Source organism: Solenopsis invicta, chromosome 1 (assembly GCF_016802725.1).
Source record: "Solenopsis invicta isolate M01_SB chromosome 1, UNIL_Sinv_3.0, whole genome shotgun sequence".
Lineage (NCBI taxonomy): Eukaryota > Metazoa > Arthropoda > Insecta > Hymenoptera > Formicidae > Solenopsis > Solenopsis invicta.
Genome location: NC_052664.1, coordinates 14,043,442 through 14,066,815, shown reverse-complemented (window position 1 = coordinate 14,066,815; position 23,374 = coordinate 14,043,442). Strand labels below are relative to the sequence as shown.

At 27.9% G+C, this 23,374-nt stretch overlaps 1 protein-coding gene across 13 annotated transcripts in view; it reads left to right on the top strand.

Moving 5' to 3' along the window:
- Nucleotides 1–23,374, top strand: part of LOC105194352 (potassium channel subfamily T member 2) — a 255,391-nt gene that overhangs the window by 99,966 nt on the left and 132,051 nt on the right. The window contains exon 2 of one of the 13 annotated variants that reach the window (XM_039453288.1): nucleotides 4,247–4,795. The exons of 11 other annotated variants lie outside the window; for them this stretch is intronic. The gene's annotated coding sequence lies outside the window, so the exon portion shown is untranslated. Of the gene's footprint in view, nucleotides 1–1,566; nucleotides 4,796–23,374 lie in introns of those variants that run through there. One more of the 13 variants, XM_039453286.1, reaches the window with a different exon arrangement.

Here is a 23,374-nt window from a genome sequence, read left to right as displayed (position 1 = left end):
GAAACAGATGGCCACGACTAATTTTTATGGTACCTGGTTTCGTGGTTAATTTTCGTGTCTCTCTAGCTATTTCGCTGTTCTCATCCAAAGGGTGACAACGGGGAAAGTTAATTATACGAGGTCACAGCGATATTACTCGTTTCTTCCTACGCGTTCATGGAAATTCATATTTTAACTCTTTGAGATGTAGAAAGCATTAAGCCTTTATTTTATTCGCAAGATTTTATTTTATCTAAGAAAGTAATATAAAACTCTTATATTAATCTAATAGATAAGTTGTTAACTAAGATAGTATGGAATAACTGTAGTTTTAATTTTGAAGCATGAAAAAGAAGTTTATAAAAATATGTAACGAAAAAGTTTGTTCTCTTATACTTTTATAACTTTTTATAAAGTTATAAAAAATCTAAAATTTTGTTTTATCTTAAAACTTTTTGTCTCATCTTAAAATAATAAAACTAAAATAGGAAGTCAATCAACGAAGTTTTATCAAACAATTTTCTACCATCAATAGAGAGAAGTGAATATTGGAAAAATTTTTTACAAATTTATTGAAATAGCTATCACGTAACCTGTTTCAGTGGGAAACGATCAGATTTTATTGGATGAAATACGATTCGCTTGATATTTCAAACTACAAACCGTAAAAAGTAAATGAATTTACTTGCAATTATGTGATTAAATTCTTTTAATTACTGATGCGTGTGATAGGAAAAAAAATAAAACTTATTTTGCGTAAAACGTGTGCAAGAATTAAATTTAATATATTTTTTTGTATAAAAGTTTTAAATTTAAAACACAAATATATTTTAATGCTTTTAGGTATCTAAGTAATTTTACATTTATATTTCACTTATATTCATTTAAAGACTTTTTGTCTATCACGTTGCAATATACACGTTACGATTTAAAACTTTAAATTTATAAGCAGGAATATAAAAATAAATTTTTATTTACGAATTTAGTAAATTTCTTTAATTTGTTTAGCACAAACATTCATGTATATATATTTTTATAAAAAAAGTGCGTTATAACCAATTACTAATATCAATAATATATCATTACATTTATTTATATAGTAGAATTTATATAGTAGAATTTTGTTATAACACACTTTTCAAAACTTGTAAATTGGCTTTAAAATTCTAAATTCTAAAGAAATAAAAAATTCTTAAATTAAATAGAAAATAAGAATTTACATAATGCAAAATTATTTTCTCTCTCTCTCTCTCTTCCCCCCTCTCTCTCTTTTTTTATTTTTAATTATGTATACCTTCGAAATTGTTGTTTCACATTTTTTAAACAAGTATAGCATTTTATCTTTAATATCCTATTTTGTAGAAAAAAATTAATTCTGTATATAAAAAATAATAGTTATTATTATAGCCTTTATTTATAATCTTTTTCTACGCAATATCTTCTTTAAATATTTTAAAAGCAGTAATTATTAAAATTAAAATAGGAACTTTATTATATTTTTAAACAATAAGTTTATTCACATTTATTCACATATATAACAATATTTAGTTTATAAAATTTTTTCGTAAATTTAACATTTTTATATTTTTTTGTTTATGAATTCTTATCTGATTCTAAAATAATATGCAAGCAAAATAAGATTCAGGGGTGTATTATTAGATTAACTGCTAAATAAATTCTTTAGTGAAATATTGACATTTTTAAGCTGCTGCGCGCTGTTTGCGTCATTTTTATTGTATGAAGTATTATATTTAAAGTTTAGATTTTAACAAAAATTATATTTTATTATTTTATAAATTATTTTGAGCAATAAATTTAAGCCATTTTAATATTACAGAAACATTTAGCTTTGACAAAATATACTAGTCATTCGGATAAAAAGAGATGTTAGATTATCATAAAATATCTTGCTGTGACACTGTGCATCTACGTTACTTTGAATATATCGATCGATTTGCCATCAGATATGAATTCTGGAAAATATTATTTTACTGTATGAAGTATTTCAAAGAACGATAAGTAAAAAATGAATGGTTAAAAGCCTGCAGTATAGAACTTCCATTATGGTTTCTCTTTATTAAGCTTCGTTTGTTCAACTAAAATCCTTTAAACTCCTTTGATGACGGACCAAGATTTTTAATGTGTGCAAATGTTACAATATCGTACTGTTTGTTATGATTAAGTTGTTATGGTAACAATGCAAAATGCCAGTTGAGTTTGCTGCTTTGGTCACGGCATCAGATAATAAAGCTTTTACTCATGGTACAAAAATAGAATTCCAAAATTCTCTAAAATTAAGTTAAAATCTTTAAATAAAAGCTACGAGAATTTAATATATACAGAATTTCAAATTTATAGATTATTATATTGCAACCCGATATGTATGTAAATAAATTTTTTTTATTTTAAAGTACCAGAAGTCTCGTAATGATTGAAATTTTACATTATCTGATGTTAAATTATTACTTTATCAAACTAGTTTCTGAAGCTTTTCTTGAAGAGAAGTTCTGGGTATCAACAACCTTGATCGTCATGTCAGATGATATTTTCTTCAAACAACAAACAAATTAGTTTCTTTGATAAGTTCTTGGTTTTGAAATAAGATTTTATAACAAAAATCACGTTTTAAGACTATATTTTCCAGTATATTATATACTTTATACTTATGTAATTCAAACATAATTTTCACTTTTCGAGATACTTGTTCTTAAAATTTAATAACGTAATAAATATACGGTGCTCCAAAAACTATTTTATTTATTAATTATGATGCTTACATATCTACACATTAAAATAAATTACTAGATGATAGAAAATTCCGTAAGATTCAAATTTAGTGATTGTTTGATTGAATCTCCCTCACTCTCCCCTCATGCAGTTAGCAATATTAAAACAATTTAGTAGAAGACTTTCGAGATTTAACACAATAAAAATAAGTAAAAGGCTAATGAGAGTACTGCGCGGTTATTTTTGCGCAAAATCAGTCATAAACAGAAAATTTCTTTATTTATTCTGATAATGTTTGAACAAAATATACAAATTTTAAATAATACACATAATAATATTTCTAATAATAACAACAATTAGTTATCTGACTACTATCGATCCGATATGCGGCTGAGTCACTAACGGTTTGCCGGACCCGAAGTGCAACATTCCCATAGGGTATGTAGATAGATGAGATGGCTTGATCTCCTTATAAATGTATGCGATGTTCTGTATAGTATTTTGCAAATTGAAAAGAAAAAATTATCGGATAAATGAAGGAATTTTTGGTCTATGACTGATTAATGCAAAAATAACCGCGTGGTACTCTCATTAGCCTTTTACTTATTTTTATTATGCAATATTAAAACGTAATTTCCTATTAAAATAATACCAACAAATTTATCATATACATCCATTAGAATTTATATATTTATTATGAATTGTTTATTTTAATCACGGATCAATCACGGTCATTTACCAAATTATTGTGATTTTGCAAATATTAATGAAATTTAACTCTATTGTTAGCATAAATCACTGTTTCTATTGAATTAAATGTACTGTGATAAAATACTTTGCTATCTTCTCTAAGTATTTACTCAACTCTCATGCCAAATCATTTTAACTGCATTCGAGCTATTTGCCCTTTGACGTAGACAGCTACTTGCGTCAATGCTAAGTGCATCTGAAAACCGCATTGGCAGTGGTTTATGCTTGCAATACTTCAAAGGGCTCAGTACGGCAGCAATATTTTTAATTAAAACATTAACTTTTTCGCTGACATATTGATTTGAATCCTAAAAAAATAATTTGAATGTTTATTATATTTTTATATTATTTATTACTTTGAATACTTTATTTATTAACTAATTATTTAATTTATTATTAATTATAAATAGAATATAAAAAGTTCAAATAAAATTAAAGTATTTTTTTATAAGACTATTATTTAAGAATGTTCTTTCAACGTGGTTCTGTTTTTACTACGGCAGCCTAGATTTAAAAAGGAGAAGAAAGCATAGCGACATTAAACATATAAAATTATGGAAGTATTAATTAACTAATTGTAGTATCGAAATGACATTATATAATTTGACAAACAGCGTAATATTTAAATTGCTTTTACTTACGTAGTGTTCGACAAAAGAGAAATTCAACAAGTGTACAATAAAAAAAAAATAAATTATGTTTTTTATAAATCCTATTTTTATAATTAAAAGATTAATTTCTCTAGCTTATTAAACAGCATTTCAAATGTTATTGCTATTCTCTATTACAGTTATCTGTTGCTCGGGGTTGGTTTAGACTATTTATGTACTCTAAGAATCAACGAAAGACGACACGAACGTCTCGGAATCATGAAGATATTGCATAATTCGTAACATTGAAATCAGCTCGTCTCTGAACATAACGAATGGACCAAAAAGAAGAGACCATATTTTTTGATGAAATGTCATCTGTATGGAGATTGACTCGACCAATTTGTGCGTTAGAGCATATTGCCACAACTTTACCTACTTAACTATTCTTGGGGCCATTCTCTAGAAAAAGTATTATAAAACTAGTCAATTACCTCGATCCAACTTAAGAAGCTAAAGGAGACTAGCGGAAAAATTTGCAAACCTGAGATATTTTGTAGATATTTACAAAAAGATTCAAATTTGCACGTTTCCGCGATATTTTTATTGAATATCCCGACTAAAAATAGTGACGTGAATCACCGTCATTACTCCGGCACGTAACACCGAGGGGACTACTTTGGGGGGGTAAACCCCTAATTTCGACGTGCTAGAGCTACTCGGAGTGTTGAGTGCAAAACGATCGCCAGGTACTGTGCACAGCTACCTTCAACAGAAAGTGTGTGTTGTACTTGTTGCACGAAATGTCTTGAGTGTAAGTGCCGATGTTTCATATTGACATAGCATGCATTTGAGCGTTAATTAATTTCTAATTAGTTAAATAATATTCTCGTCAATTTATTGATCGTCCTTGCATGTATGCCATGCATGCTATATGGGGTGTGTACAGTACTTTGTAACAAAGTTTATGGGAAATAGATATTTTAATTTATACCTATATTTCTTAGAACCAAAATTGATTAAGTTAAAAACTGATCTTTTAATGGATAGATGGCTAACATTTTAATATTTTAATGTACTAATTTTCTTAGTTTCCTAATATTTCCTAATTATTACGTTTAATGACGTATATACATATAGAGATAATAAAATAATATAAAATTTAATTTGAATAAATTCATAAATTTACTATAAATATAAAAATTATTGTATTTCTTTGTAGCGTCAGAAATGCCATAGATAATCTAAGATAAACTTTTCAGAAGTTTATTTTCCAGATATTTTTGTATATTTACTTATAAAAATGCATTAAGTAAATAATGCAAAAAAAATAACACGGTTTTATATAAACTTCTTTTAAAACAAAATTAATTATAAATTTTGAAAAGAATATATAATAAATAATATGAATAATTATATATATATATATATAAGAAATATAATAAATAATATGAATAATTATATATATATATATATAAGAAAAACATGGGGTGATAAAATATCATATATATTTATATATAATTTGTGTTGAATTCTAACAGCAATGTTAAATTATTTTGTTACAGTCTATTTCGACATAGTAGGATAGGATCCTTTGTGTGTGTATGTGTGTGTGTGTGTGTGTGTGTATGTGTGTGTATGTATAGTTAACATGTATTATTTTCTATTTATATTAAACAGTATTCTGAGCGACTGCATAAGCTAGAAGCTGAGATCTTTTTCATGTTGTCGTGATTATTTTATGTCGCACATTAGTGAAAGGTACAAATACGCGAAAGGATATTATTTCGAAGATTCGCCGTATTCCACAGTATTTTTATATTCGTAACTTTCCGGGCCAAGATTTAGCAGTAAGCTTGAAGTCTTCGTCGTAAACTTCCTTCGAAATATGCTATGTATTCCCTGACGAGCGTATTTTAGTCTTATCTTATTGCATCATGAATATCTTGACTAGATAAAGAAAAGCATATAAACTTCCTAACATAGGTAACAATGGCTTCAAGTAAATATTTTGCTTAATATTATCATAGAAGAATTATTAAATACAGATTTATGTTTATCAAATATAATTATACTATATAAATAACATATAGATTCCATTATATTTATAGATATACAATAGAATATATGTATATAAAAAAAATAATAAGATTAAATATATTAATTAAAATTAAATATATGGAAGAACAGAAAAGTAATATAATTTTTTATAAATAATGTGAACAATTTGTAATTTTGTTAATTTATAATTCATTGAATAATATAACCGCTATTACTCTCCACAATGTCATGGTTGGATTTATTTCTAGTGTTTGAGAGGATGTCTTAAAGCGCTCTAGAAATAAAGATATTTATCTATTTATTAGTTTTTTAAATTCTTTCTCAACGAAAATAACCTTAAGGCTGTAATTCGAAAAATATAGATAAAATGAATTTGAACATTGTTTCCTCTTACAAAACTTTTTCCTCGTAAAGAGTACTCTAATAATCGGAAAAATCTGATAGAGCAAATGCAGTGGATGAGGAAGTACATACATTCCAACTTAAGTTTTTAATTTTCTGTTGCGTTTGTTTCTATAAATGCAGTCGAACATTATTATGTTACAGAATCAAAGCTGGTTAGCTTTTTCGGAAAAAGAATTAAAAAATTAATAAATAAGTGAATGAATCTCGTAAAAAATAATAGCAATTATATTATTCAGTAAGTAATAAATTATATTAACAAAATTACAAATGGTAAAACTATATATATTGTTTACATTATTTGTAAAAACGACATTTCTTTCTAGTCTCTTAATGTATATGTAAACACTTTATGCTCTTTTTGTTTTATAATTATGTATAATAATAAATTCTCTCTATATATTTTATTTAAAAAATTGAGATTGAAAAGAACATTAAATTGCAGTACTTCAATAAATTAATTACGAATCGCATAAGACATGATTTAACAGAATATATAAAAAAACTCGTGCAAAACTTTTTATGAAAATACCATCAATGAGAAAGAATGTGAAGAATTTATTGACGTTGCGTGTGATAGTCCTTTTACTGCAGTATTAACGATGTACACTTCTGCATTGCGGCAAAGGAAGAATAATGTGTACGTGTAAGTCGTGAACAATTATAGCTCCGTATCATTTTCTTTAATCAATAGTAAGAAGATTTCCTTTAAATACATCTTCTTTTAAATCTTTTCATTATTTTACTTTTTTGTAATACTTGGTTAAATTAAAGTTTTATTAAATTAAAGAGTGAATAGGAAAAATGATTCTTCTTTGGTATATCTAGGATCATACTGGTTACTGTATACATACCGCAATGCGCATTGCAGATATACAATTTCGTAGTCGAAGATTCAAATTTTTATTTTGCATGTATCATGAAGATAAGTTGCACATGATTAACGGCTACAAGAAATTCCGATCTTATATCCGATATTTTAATTTTATAAATACAGTATGTTATATCTGAAAAGCCGATCTAACAGATTTATTTTTCTATTTAGAGTTATCATAAATCTTTTTCTTGAAATTAAATATTTAAATTAATATTATTATTTTAAATTAATATTTAATTATCCTATAATAATACTTGATTCATTTGCAATTTGTCCCACTAATAAATCTTAATAATCATAACTTTTGTACTTTAATTATTAAATATTTAATAATTAGAAAAATTTAATTAGATCTTTTATTAAATTCTAAGATAAGAAAGCCAAGTTTAAATTTATTAAAAAATAGAATAAAAATCCTTGATCTGGAAACCCTAATTATTCTATCCTTTTTTCAGTCTATTTTTTTTTACTTAAAAGTAAAATTAAAATTATTCAATTATATAAATATTTCTCGTAAAAGTTATTTAAAAAAAATTTAGAATCTTAATACTACAGAAATAATAGATTAAAATCTTTTTTTAAATTATGTGTAATTACAAATTTTTTTTAAACTCTCACGTGTATTTTATGTGATCTCTTTAATATATATTTTGTTTAATGTATCAGATTTTACTGTAATAGTTTATAATTAGATATTTTTAATATATATCTCAGGTTACTTAAGTTCTCCGAAATCAAACTATTGGGAAATTTAGTGACGCTGACATTCACGTATCAATATGCTATAAGAGCATTCCATTATCGCGATGCTCTTGGCACGAGGGAGCAAAACTGGTAAAGCTCTCGAACACATAGATGCTGCTCTCACGCCCAGCTCTCTGCTCTCTCTCTCTCTCTCTCTCTCTCTCTCTCTCTCTCTCTCATATATCTTGCAGCTCTCGCAAATGAAGCAGCGAGGTCATAAAGCATCGGCCGGAGAATCGGTGTAATCGAGGAAATGAGATGAAAGGGCAAAGTTCGCGGTTTCTTGATGCAAGTAAAATCATTTACGACAGCGAAGTCAATAATTGAACCGAAACATTTGGTTTTAGACACGCTAATGAGACAAAAAAGTTGAAATTTTATGATATTGTAAAATAGAGATCGATCTCTTTGTATTTCAGCTGATTAAATATTGCATAAGTCAACGACTGCTTTGCGTATTCGAAGAATCCGGATTATGGTGTTACTTATACTTAAATGTATCATGATATATGTATATTAAACTGTATTATTTAGTTCAGTTTTTGTAACTTTGAGTTTATATGCAATATAAGTAATAGTAAATACAGCAAAAAGAAAACATTATTTTGCTTGTGTTACTTGATAAGCATAACATGAAACGTTTCATTTAGAATAAATTGTTTAATTATTTAAACATTAATTCAATTATTTAAAAATCGAATAACTTGTTTCTTAAATAATGATTAAACTAGGGCTAACTAGAGTACGACGTAGTTATAAGGCGCAAATAAATTGCGAGATGCTTATTTTAACAAAATTTAATCTTTATTCACAAGAATGTTTCGATTATCTTTGGAATTATTTTCAACGATACATTTCATCCATACGTGATACATTCCCAATCAAATTAAGTCCTCGGTCTTTTGGGGAGAATTTTTTGATCCCTTCTGATATGAATTATAGTAATTTGAAAGATGACACTACGGAATCGGTAACCCGATAGTAACTCTACCTTACTTTAAGGATGTATCACGTATAAATTTTGTAAATGAAGATGATTCCAAAGAGAGTCAAAACGTATGCATGTATATAAAATTTTGTTAAAATAAGTTTCTCATATTTTTGCGCCATTATAACTGCCCCGTACTCTTATTAACTCTAATTCATCATTATTATTTAATCTTAATCATTATTATTCAATTTTGAAAATCTTTATTACTTTATGTTTGTTTCTTAAGGCCACATACGTTCAAGTAAACGAGTTAAGTATACTTGTGCAATCGGGATGTATATGTAGTATTTGCAATAATTGTACAATTTTGTCATTCAAACGTTTCGATAGACTTGTAGTATTTTTAATATTAAGTTGAAAAATTGGATGTAGAAGAAACAATTAAAAAGCAGATGTATATTTTAACGTAATTACTATTATTTTTAATGCAAATTTTTGATTGGTTGGAATTGAGCCTGCCACGCCGTTATAAACGTTACGATTACTTGAATAATTCAGTTTGATGTCATTATATTGAATAATTTTTTTATATTTGCTCTAGCCGCACAAATATATTCTATAATTAAAAAGTTTACTTAAACACGTGTATTATAACTAATCTTAAATTTATATTTATTATGTTTAAAAGATAATTACAATTGAAAGTAAAAAAGTCTCCGTCAACTTTAAATGTATAGTCGAAATGCATTATAAATAAATAAATAAATAAATATGTATGTGTGTATATATATATATAAATTTAACAAAATAAAAATTTAAAGTTAATAAATTAATGTTTTTCTAAAATTCACATTAACATTAAATATATGATAAATCAAACTCAGATAAAATACAAACAATTCATATTTTGCACACATTTGTTTTATTGTTATCTGTATTTATGTAGCTTTTTTGTAGTTTTTTTTTTAAAAGATTGTTCTTCTGAAAATTTATGCAGCGTGCTGCGAACTCATTTTAAATTACTACGAATTGTATAAGTAATTTGTTTCTAGATTTACATGGTAATTTGCGGAGTAAATTAAATGCAAACTTTATTAGATGCGAAAATTATCACATTCTAAATTCACGTTGGTAGCTTTCTGTTTTGCATGTTGATACACAGATTATAAACTCATATCTATTTTGAAAAGCAAGTCATCAATTTATAGCATTTTATATTTTATATTAAATATGAATAGTATGTAGATAATGACATTTTTTTAATTATCCTACGTCTCGTCCAGATGGATAAGTGTAATAGCGTTCCGCTGAGCTGTCCTCAACGGGAATTTTAAAACTCACCGAAAAAAAAGATTTAGGAACGCGGCGAACTCTTACACCCCCAAGCGCCACTCTCTTGCGCCCGTGCGCGCTTTCAACCTTCATTGTTTTTCTGTTATGTGAGTCCTTAACAGGTTACGTACGTTAATTCCATTAATTTGAGTACATCCGGCTTTCGAATATAGGAAAATCCGTTCATAAGTCAAAGAAGAGGAAGAGGTCTTCATCTCGCATTAGAGGCAATCGCCTCGCGAGCCTGGAAAATAAGGTGTCTCGCCTTATCGTCATACTGACGTAAAGAAAGGTTCGAGCGCCTAATGCCCCCTCTCGATCCTCGTCCTTCTGTTCCGTGGATCAGAACGATCAAGAGTCACGCTTAGAGTCAGAATCTAACGGACTCAGTTAGACTACAAGTTCAGGTGTGTACAAAATTGCTGGATCAGTATTTGAGAAATACAGGCGGCATGACGACACAACCTTCCTAAGTTCAGGTGTGTACGAAATTGCTGAATCTGTATTCAAGTAATACAAGCTTTTTTTTCCGAATAATCAGAACATCCGTTTTTCTTCAGAAGCAGGTAAGGCCCTAAATGGGAACAATCCGTCCCTTTTTTAGTTACAGGTTATTTTGGAAGAGAGCTTGCCCACAGTCTCCACCCTCGTGGAAATTAACGGGAAGCTTCTTATCAATCAATTGTTCGGTTCCGAACTGGAGGATGAGATGTTGTCGCCTTGGAACGAATTAGTAACGCAGAAGTGGCACGATCTATCGCGTATAGATATTCCTGTTGATCAACGTAAGACCTTGCTGAATAAAAACTCCCCGCCAGAGGCAGTAGCTTTTTTGAAAGTATCCACTTTAAATCAAGTGTGCAGGATAGCGCTAAATAGCAACTCTATGATCAAATCAGTCGACTATAGCTGCAGAAATCAAAATCAGGTGAGCGTGGCTTTGGGCGCCTTAGGTAAAGCCATTTCGGACTTCCTAAAACCGGATATTTAAAAGTCGTTGAGACCGGAGACTCGCCTTGCCGCGTCAAAGGGATCATCGAGGGATCAACATGTCAAGCGCTTCCATCGCGCGAGTGGATCATCAGGGAGTATATTTGCCTCAATTAGAGCTTCTTACGAAGTCTAAAGCCATCTAACATAAAACGAACAAATATCATCGAGGGATCCTAGCTGATCTATTTCACAGACTATTCTTATCAAGAAGGGCACAAATCACTCCCGCTCTCAATTTAATTGCTAAAAATATGGCTGTTGCTATTCCGATAGACAACCTTCTTTTCAGAACCTCCTTTGGAGATTATTTGAAAAAAGCAGCATGGAAGTCATCCAAGATCATAGTTAAAATGCCGTTAGTAATATTTAGGAAAGTACAGTAGTCGATTAAACAACTGACTCAAGTAGCCTTAGCTAGATCAGAAAACGCCCGCGCCCTTGAAATACGTGAGGTCGGTGACGAAAAAAACAGGAACGACATACGGCAATCGTCGATCATCGCACCAATTCAGATCCCAGTCGAGGAGACGCTATTTAGAAAAGAAGTAAATGCCGATAGATTATCATCTTTCCTTTCTCGATGGAAAGAAAACATGTCAGATCCCGTAATGCTACAAACTTTTGTGGGCTATCTTTTTCACAGTATCCACCCTCTCAGGAAAGTGAACATTCGATTCACTTATATATAGTAATATCGAAGAACAAATCTGTTTGCAAGAAATCTCCAGGTTTCTCGACTGAGGAATGATAGAAATAGTGGAAGATTGACAGAATCAATTTTTATCATCATTCTTCGTATTTAAAAAATCTTCAAGGGGATAGAGCGACGGATCTTTAAAAGGATCAAACATTCCTTTGAAAGTAAACTCTTCGACCCTTTCATACATCAATCGTATGGTATCGATTAAATTTCCCGTTTTTTCTAAAGTAACTCGGATTTCTGGGAGTGGTGTGCAGAACGAAATATATTTGTTTATGCTCTCATATATTTTTTATATTGATAAGAATATTGATACAGATAGTATAATCTCGCGTCGTGTAAAAAAAAAAAACAGAATGATCTCTTGATCAAAACTACTTCGACAAAAACGATTTTTATTTTGGCCCTGTCGACATTGACTTGTTCCCTATGTAGATTAACAGTAATTGTCAGTGCTTTGCATCTTGGCTCTCGGATCCCTTAGTGTAAGCCGTTGATGCATTTTGGCTAGACTGGCTAAGAAGATATTCACCCGATATGGACCAAAATTCCATGTCAGCAGCGAGTTTATCCGACAAGCTTTCTCGTGCAGGAAAATGCTATCCTCAGTCTTAAATGTGACAATAACTTCAATTTCAGACGCTACCATGACGCAATATACAAAACCGCTTAAATTACGGTGATCATTTTGTAAACGGAATCAGGCCAGTACTCTTCAACCTTTCAGTTTTCGCTGTTATTAGAATTCTCATTATCCGCCTTTTCGGATATAGGCTCATATGCTACCTTTAATACATATCACTCGACCATCTCTCTTATCTCTTCAGACAAGGTGGGCTCTCACTTACCGGTAAAAAAATTTTTTAACAATCTTTATCACTGCGTTAAAGCCGCAACGTCGTCATTGCAATTATATTGGCGATCCATCTCCAATAAGTAATCATTTATCTACTTTGTATTCTTATGAGAATCTCTCCTTGGAAACAGTTTCGAGAAAACTAGCGACGTTTTTGCTCTCACAACCGCCCAAGGGATGCAAATTTTAGCAGTTATACAGTTTTCGAATATTAGAATATCAAAATTCGTAATTATTAAAATTCCTACTAAATTTAAAATCTCCGAGCTCGGAAAATTCTCAGCACTTACTATAATAGTATTCCAACTTTTCTCGGATAAACCAAGGCTTTACATTTATTCATTGATAATATTTTATCTGAAGATCACGCGATCTCCATCAGATATATTCGCGACTTTTTTTCATTTCTCTCCGCATCCCTCACAATTCTGCACCTCCACAGACTCTGAGTCGTTGGGTCAAAGCGGAGTTAGGCGCAGCGGGGACCGATATAAGTATTTTTTCGACACACTGTACTCGTCATGCCTCAAATTCCTTTGCAGTTTTTAAAGTTATTAATTTAGACGAGATTAGACGCACTACTGGTTGGTGCAAATCTTCACAGGTTTTTGCTCTTTTTTATAATCGCCCAATAATTAACGACGCTTCTTTTCATGAGACGATTCTAAGTATATAAGTTTTTCATTTAAGTCAATTATAAGTAAACTTAAAATAAATTACTCTAGTTACAGTTTTCAGTCTTACAGAGTTTACGTAGTATAATTATTTTCAGAACATTATCCAGTTATATTTTGGTTTGATCAAAATTTTTCGATTCGATAAAACAAACAGGATCGGACAACAAATCTGAGCTTTAAACGTCTACATTTATCCTTCCGATCAAAACGTAGCATAATTAAATAATTAAATAAATTTACGTGAAGTTCGATTATAATTATGCTGTCTTGTCTGGATGGAGTCCCCTCCCCGCCCTATTTTCAGATTTGTTAGTTTTAAACTAAATGAAGGTCAGAAGCGCGCATGGGCACAGGAGAATGGTGCTTGGGTGTAAAAGTTTGCCGCGTTTCTAAATCTTTCCTTTTTTCGGTGAGCTTTAAAATTCTTCTTGAGGACAGCTCAGCGGAACGCTACTACACTTATCCGGACAAGACAGCATAATTATAATCGAATTTTACGGTAAGTTTGTTTAATTATTTAATTCTCCTTTGTTTATATATACTGAATAATAATACTTTAATACTTTCATTAGAAAATGATAAATGATGACTTTGTTCCAAAATTGTTTAAAAAAATTGTGTTAAAGTTTATAGTCAAAAGAGATATAACAATTATAATTGTATTAAAGATAGGTATCTTAATGAAACAAAATATTAAATTTAGATTCAATTTGTTAATTATAAAATCTGACACTGCTCGATGTCTCTATACTTTTAACTATTTATTTTGACATCTGCGAATACCTGAATGCATCTGTCACCTGAGTATAGTTATAAGACTTGAAAAAATTGTTTTCCAGAAAAAGCTTTCCAGTGAAAATTTGACGAAAGAAACGCATCGATCTGCTTTAGTAGCTTTCGCGAAATGCACTTTTGTGTATTACATTTTCGTTTTTACGATGGCATCAAACTGCAGATGCTATATGTATCGAAAAAACTGCATTTTCTTTCCAAAAACGTTCTCTCTCTTTGATATATTTATATATATACATAAATACATACATTTATGTGTGTGTTATATATACATAGCGATCGTGGCGCAAAGTATGTGTGACTGCTTTCTATCCGAAAAACCAGGTTCAAATTTCACTTATCAAAAACATCTGATTTTATTTGATCACTACATCTTGGAAGGCAATGACAAACCACTAAAAATATCTTGTCAAGAGAATCCTTCTAAATTAGGAACCGGCGTTTAAACTGTAGGTCTTGTATTTTTGAATAAATTGTGAAAAGCGTTTACCATAGAAATACGTTGAGGGATCACTATTAAACGCAAATGACGCGGGCGCCTCAAAGTAAAGCATTATTAAATTTGTCATTTCACGGTCGAACTCAATAGCTCCAGTGAGCAGCACATCGAAGGCGAATTCTCCTCGTTGCTAGTAGTAAATTTTTATTTTATTTCTACGTATATATATGCTTATATATGTTTTTTTCCAATTTATTTTTTTGATATATAAATTTTGATATATATAGGAATTATATTTCCATTTTCTAAATAGATCAAAACAGTTTCTAATGTTATGCAAAAGAAATGCAAAGAAAAATTATTTATGTACAACTTATATATTTATATATTTTTATCAGATACATTTCTATAAACAATAGTTTTTTTTAAACAAATTTTATATTTTAGAATAAATAATTAAGAAATGCTGTTTTTTTGATAAATGAATAATATGACATTTATTTTAAACTGATCAACGTTTGTAAATATGTTTATGTGATATAATTCTACGGTTGAAAAATAATGCTTTACTTATTACGTTGTTTTACTTTTTTTTCTATAACGTTCGTTACTTTTTTCTGTCTGTAATAGTAACGAATTTAATCAGTACTTTAGTTCTCTTTTATTTTTGTACGTATTCAATATCGTACAATGGTCACGTGCTAATCACATGATTGAATAGAATTATTCCGATACAGTACTATAAATCTTGGGTTCCATTGTGATAGCCACTCTCGGTATTAAATAATTTACAAATATAGATTTTCAGTACTGGCAGTGATTATGGAAATGTATTCTTAATAATGACGTTAATGTTTACAAAAATGTTTAATTTGAATTCCTATAAAAATAAGTATACCAAAAAATAAAGAATCAGAAAAATGCTTAGATAAGTTTAATATAAAGAAAAGCTTGCTTTATATGCAGAATACTTTAGAGAGAAGTTTCAAATTTTAATATTTATTATAATTAACCTTGATTATCAAATAATGTAATTTTAAAATCTGATGACTTACTATAATATTACAAAAATGTAACGATAATTTAACAAATCGTTATATTTGAAATAATGGTAACACGTTTCTTTTTCTAAATAACTCTTTCAATTCTATATAATACTTATTATATAACTATTCTTAATAAAGAATAATATTCCTAATATGTTTGCATAATCTTTTAGATATAATGCTCACAGTTATAGCTTTGATTTTTACTTAATTTTTTTAAATCAAAATTGGATTATTAGTATATTAATGTTATTAGTTATAAAATAAATTTACAATATTATATGTGCTTCTATTCTTGTTCATATTGGTTCATAAATATATCATATTAGATTTCTTTACAAACACAAGTAATTTTGTTATACTTAAGTTAATTGTATTTTGATTATATATTTTTATTTATCGATATATATATATATATATATATATATATATATATATTTATAATTTCATACTAAAACAATTTATTTTTAACAATAAATTTATTTATTTAAATATTCATTTATGCTAAAATTATTAGAAATACGTAATATCAAATTACTTGAAAACAATTATTATCTAGTTAAAATTGTGCAGATGGATTTAACATAAATATAATAGTTTAGTTTATATTATAATAATTACTATATAATAATTACATAATTGAAAATACAGTAATTTACTGAATCGAAATACGACTTTAATTTTAATTGGATTAAATTTATTTTCTTTATTATTTAAACAAATTTTTATTATTTAATTCATTACTTTGCCTTCTTTTGATCATTTATTCATTTTTTATTACATTTTTAATACACAAAGGGTTCCAATTTCAACTTATTTAATGATGATTATCATAAAATGTAATTTAATTATTTAATATTTATTTCTTTGTAATAGTATATCTAGTTTAAACTATTATAAACTACATATAATTTTGATTAGTTTTAACTTTTTCTTTATATTTTTTTATATAAAATTTATTTTATTGACAAACTTAATGTATCTGATAAGTTAGTTATTTAATTATATTTTTAATGAAAAGAATATTTTTATGTTTAAAATTTTTAAACATTTAAAATAGTATTAATTTATATTATTAACTCTGTTAATTGTACGTTGCATTTTATTAAATTACAAAAAGTAGTTTAGTTATCTTTTGTATCCTTCATGTAATTAACGCAAATATATATGTAAACATATCTTGATTAAAATAGATCGAACATGTCTTATGTCGAGCAGAAAACACCTACAAGTTAATTTCAAATGATTTATTTACAGTCAACGTGGATACCACCAATTTCGACTATTTACCTTTCCTTCAAGATTTATCGTTAGAATTTAGCGTAGGTTGCATGTGTTACATATACTGGAAAACGAGAAAAAGAGAAGAAAAGTCAAAATAAGGTAACTGAGCCGAATAAGGTTCACTTAATTTACTTTATTTTTTAAGAACTCTATTTAAGCGCATATTGAAATAAACTAAGTTATATTAAAATCTTTATTTATTATTAAAATTATTCACAAAAATAAAATACAATTTTCTCGTAGAATATTTGTAAATAAATACAATTATTTTTAATTCTGATATTGAGTTTTATTATATGCTTATGAATATAATAAGAATCAAAAATGAATTAAACACAAATTAATAACATAAAAACTTTACTACATTATTTTCTAAATCAGTTTAAACATTATTAATAAAAAAATAAAATTTTTTATGATTTTTTTAAACTTTACTATTAAACATCAATTATTTTTAATTTTGTCTTAATCTTTAAAAATTTTTAACTATTTGAGTATAATTTTAGCTTGCAAAAAGTTGCAGCATTAAAAATCGTTATTCTTTGGTATAAGTTTCCTAACTATAGAAAATAACTAATATATACCAGGTGATCCATAATAGTTGGAACAACTATTTACCATACGAGATGACTTACTGACTATACTTCATATAAATTACATGGAGTGCAATTGGTAAGTCATCTGTTATGATAAATGGTTGTTCCAACCATTATGGACCACCTTGTATAGTGTATTAAATAGCAAATATATACTTGTTACTTTCTGTAATTAAGAAATTGAATATTATAAAATGTTATAATAAATATTTATAAAATAATATACACTTAATGTTGCAGGAAATTTTTATAATAATGACTCATACACCAACTTTGTCATAAGTTTTTATTATATTAAACAGATTCATTATAGTTGATTCTAATTCCCCAGCTTTCCTTTACTTTTTATGATAAATCTGACCATATACTTTAGGAGTAAAACGTGTTTTTAAGTAAATTTATAAGTAGGTCTTATTTGGTTCAGTTATCTTTAGTCGTAATAGTAATTTATTATTGTTTACGTAGATAATTTGTTTAATGATGTAAGTGCAAAATTATATATTATAGTTTTAAATATACACAATAAACTTTTTAAAATTATTACGCTATAATGGGTAATTTTGTAGTATAGGAAACCCAGCTTCAATCATGTTGACTTTAACATATGTTACAGAGGAAAAAATACTGAACAACTTTTTCTTATAAATTAATTGGCGCTCTCTTATAGTTTTTGAGATACACTTAGAGAAAGAAAAAAACAGTTTTTTTTAATTATTTTAGAAAATATTTATTTTACAATAAAAGGTCAAACAAAAAATGAAGCTTATGATAAACTCTACAAAAGAGGTCATATACATATTTTAGTTAACTTCAATACTTTAATCGATATAATAGAAAAACTTTTTTAAAATGAGTTTGTTTTATTTTCATTAATAATTTATTTTCAGTACTAATTACACTCACACAATTAATGAGGAATTTGTTTTGCGTGGAAAGTCGAAAATCCATATGGTACAGAGAACGCGTTGGCGGGGAAGAAGCTTTGCCCCTCCCCCTGCACACCCTCTCCGTATTTTCCTAACCCAACCTAATCCTATTTTAGTTGTAATTTGACCAAGGATATCCAATTGACCACGTTACGATATTAGATTTGAAATTATGGCCAAATTTTAACTAAAATAGAGTGGGTTGAGTTAGAAAAAATACGAGGTGGGGGTGCAAGAAAAAAGGCTCCGCCCTCCCCTGCACGCGTTTTTTTTGTATGACATGTAAAAATTTGAATTTTTCAGAGTTTTTTTAAAATGGTTTTTTGATTATAGCAACTAAAATATTGGAGTTAGGTAAAAAGTATATAAAACCTTATTTGTAGAGTTCCTAATAAGCTTTATTTTTTATTTGACACATTTTTCTTTAAAATAAATATTTTTTAATTTAAGAATTTTTTGAATTAAGAAAAACTGTTTTTTTCTTTTTCTAAGTATAATATATCTCAAAATTTGTAGAAAAGCGTCAATTAATTTATTAAAAAAAATTGTTCAGTATCCTTGCCTCTATAACATATGTCAAGATCAATATAAAACTACACAATTACCCTACAACTGCACAATTACCCTATAATGTAATACTTAATTTATTTCTACAAATAACTTTTATTGTATATTACTTTGCCTAATTGTTTATATAATGACTTTAATATAAATATATATTATTATAAGTAGATATTATTTATTACGTCCTAAGTTCTTATAATAAAATTATTCTGTAAAATTATTTTACCTTTTAATATCAGTCTTTTGTTTAATTAATTTATCAATAAGATATTAGATATTAGATAATATAAGATATTAGATAATATCACATTTGTTCTGTTTTCATACTTTAAGTGATTATATTAAAAATCAGATAATTTATTATAAATATTTATTTATATTAGTATAGTATATTTGGAACAAATCCGAAAATAACGTAGTATATGAAGAGTAACTTGACATTCGCCAAACTATTTACAAGAGCATTGTAGATCAGGAATGTCAGAGGTCTCCTGACACTCGCGGTACTGTATCTTGGTCACTGCTCTCTGGAGACCATCTTGCCATCGCCCAATAAATCTCGGAATAGACCTAGCTGAACAAACGTTAACTATGTTTCCTACAAGAATTTCTGTTGCAAAACTCAAATATGATAATACATTGTTTGCCATTATTTTATTTAATAAGTTGTAGCACGTTATACTATACAGTTTATTATGAAAAGCGGTGAAAATACAATAATTAAACCTAGACTGTGAAGAATATATTGTAGAGGTAAACAAAGGAAAAATACTTGAAGTATTTTATAATTTAACAGCATTTATAATAAATCAATTACATCTAAAAAAATTTTTTTTCTAATAAAATAAAGTCAGTGGTACGTGTGCGTTGTTAGCAGTTTTGTGAAAGAAATCGAGCATATTAAAAATTAAAATTATGTTTTAAAAGAACACTACAAGCACTAAAATACATTTACGTACAATTAGTATTTGACACCTAATTGTTATTATTATTAATTATAATTTGTCGTTAATATTTTCCATGAGATTTTTGATCAGAATTTTGAGTAAAGATCTCTAAATCTTCATATCTCCAAATGTGCTAAGATAACTGCTTTAATATTAAATTTTGTTTCTCTCTAAGCTTTATCTTCTTGATTGATCAGATATTTTCAATTGAATTCAGAGATTGGAAACGCTAATAATTGTCATACCGTCACATGAAATCTCATTTCACGTCGACGAAATCTCGTAAAAATACATCTCCTGGAAAGCATGATAACAGACTATAATAACACAAGTAATTTTAAATATCATACTAAATAAATACATCTTAATACATGTAATGTTCTTTTATAATATAACTTTAATTTTTAATATACTTGATTTTTTTTTACTGACAACGCTCTTGTGTTAAGTTATAAAAGATCTAAAAAAATAACATTTTTTATTTTAATAAAATGTATTTAGATTGAATTATTTTCATGATTATTATTATGCTATTTAATTTTCACGCCTTGCCTATATTCGCTATTTATTTATGTATTTATAGTGTCTTAGAAAGGTCATCGCTCATACTTCGCATGTTAGGTAAGGGAATGACCGTTGGCAATCCAAAGGCAATTTAATTAAACTTGCATAATATAGAAGAGAACTAGGCGTTGATTGCCAGCGGCTATCTTTGGCGTCGGCGAAGGGAAGTTTACTACTTGCTGCCTTCCTGTCGCGTCTTAACTGCGTAAAAGTAGAAGTGAATCGTTGAAATTTGCATACCTTGTCACATATCTACGAATTTTATTTGCTTCTCTCTGAATTCAAGAAACATAAATAGATTTTTCTGTAACAAATGTTTCACGTACCATTATAATATTTCTCAAGATGGTTATTATTTTGTTTAACAAACTTTGATAAAACCATTTTTGGTATCATGTAATAAAATTTTATTTTTCTAAAATTTTTATTTAACAATTTTATTAACAATTTTAATAGCTTACAAATCAGTATGTGTATTATTATTAATTTTCTTTTTAATTACGAATTACAGAATTCAGTCATTAATATATAATTAAAATTTAATATTACAGTTTATTTATAATTAAAGATTTATTTTTGAAAAAAAATATTTATTTTGCAAACTGTTAAGTGCTTTCAAGGTCTCTACTAACTTAATGTATTAATTAAATATTAATTATTTATTTATTGTTTATATTTTGTAATGTAAAAATTGGATATATATATATATATATATATATATATATTCATCTGGACAATAATCTGTCATCCTTAATATTATCACACTTGCTACGAGATTGTCTAAGTTTGTGTTGTTGCAGTTTTAAACCTTTATATCTCAAAAATTACTTGCTCGACATAAAAATTTATAAATTATTATTTTATTTAATTGTTGAAGAAGTTTTTTTACTAACTATTTTAATTCGCAAATTTCGGAATATCCTGTATACACGTATTTTATGAAAAAAAATTGATAAATTGATTAAGATTCCTGACTCCTCAGCCGAGAACTTCGCATTGACGGTAGCGACATTTCGTCGCGGACAAAATTAGAACTAATATACATGAAACGTGACAGATTGAGATGTTGTCGTGCATATCATTTTGTTATTATGTGTTTCATTGTGAATAAGTATATGACTTATTCAGTCTCGTATTTACCAAATTCGTAAAAATAGACTGCGAATAAAGTTTCTTTGAATTTTGTACATAAAAGTACATTTTTCACTCCTTTCAATAGCTATCCGTGTGTTTTCCTGTCTGAATAGGCGTCATTTTACGTGTTTTTTACGACTATTTACTGACTGCTAAGCAAAAAAAAGATAGTCGTGACCAATATTTAGAAGTGTTTTAAAGCCATCTGATTAGTCTGTTTTATCCAAATTGGCTTTATTTACAAATGGCATGTTTGACAAAATTGTGACCGTGTTTTTTCCTGTTTCAATAGCTTTACTTTACATGCTATTTACTGACTGTTAGGCAGAAAAAGTCGTGACCGATATTTTAAAGTGTTTTAAAGCCATCTGCTTAGTCTGTTTTATCGAAATTGGTTTTATTTACAAATGGCATGTTTGACCAAATTACGTGTCATTTCACGCAATTTCTCGCTTCTGACGTCACGACTTCAATATAGTCGCGGCGAGTACTCAGTAGCCATAGATTTATATCATATTTAAAAGTAGATGTAACGAATAAAAAATTTTCTTTTTCATTGAAAAACATTTTCATTAAGAAATAGTTAAGTATAATTATTGTATACTTTCTCTGTAAAACTGATTTTTTATTTAATTTACTCTTTGATTTTGTGTGAGATTACTAATTCATCCTATATCATTTATCTTCGTGACTATCCGAACGCTGGGTAACAGGATTATCGTTTATTTATCAGACACAACGATGCCGCACCAGATTGTTGTTCAAATATTTATGCCTTAAGTGAAATATATCTCTTCTGATCAACCTCAAAATGCAGTTGCGTTTTCTGTTTACATCATGTTTCTTCTTCATGCAGAGCGCTGTATAACATCCACATCTCAATCACTTCGACTAACGTCTTCTACTTGGAATATTACGCAAGAAAATCTCGGTAAATACATAAAATATAGGTAAACGAGGATCGATGAGTGATAGATCGCTATCTTAAGTGTAAATAAATACAAAATTATCCATATTTTCTGCATATTCTATGATTCTTGAAGAACGAGGTCACGTGTATATGTACAGTGAGACGATAATTGGTATCGCAAATAGAAATGACTTAATCCAATTTAGAGAATTTACGCTTCGCTGCTTGCTGGAGTTGTGCATATATAGTAGATGGACGATCGAAACCTTATTGGCTCGTTAGTAGTCTCCCGAATCTTCGGCCCTTAATTTAGATCTCCAACTAATAAGACCATTCAGTTTATTGGAAGTATGAGTTGTAGTATATAAATTTACGAATGATAGAAATGTATGTATATGTATTACATGAAAAGATGCTTTTAAACAACAATCAAAAAATTTTTTATATTTATACGGGAAACACAAAATATCAATTGAATTTTATAATGTTAATAAATGATTGACCTAAATTGTAATCTGTTTTTGATGATTAAGAGAGCACTTTCGTTATTGAT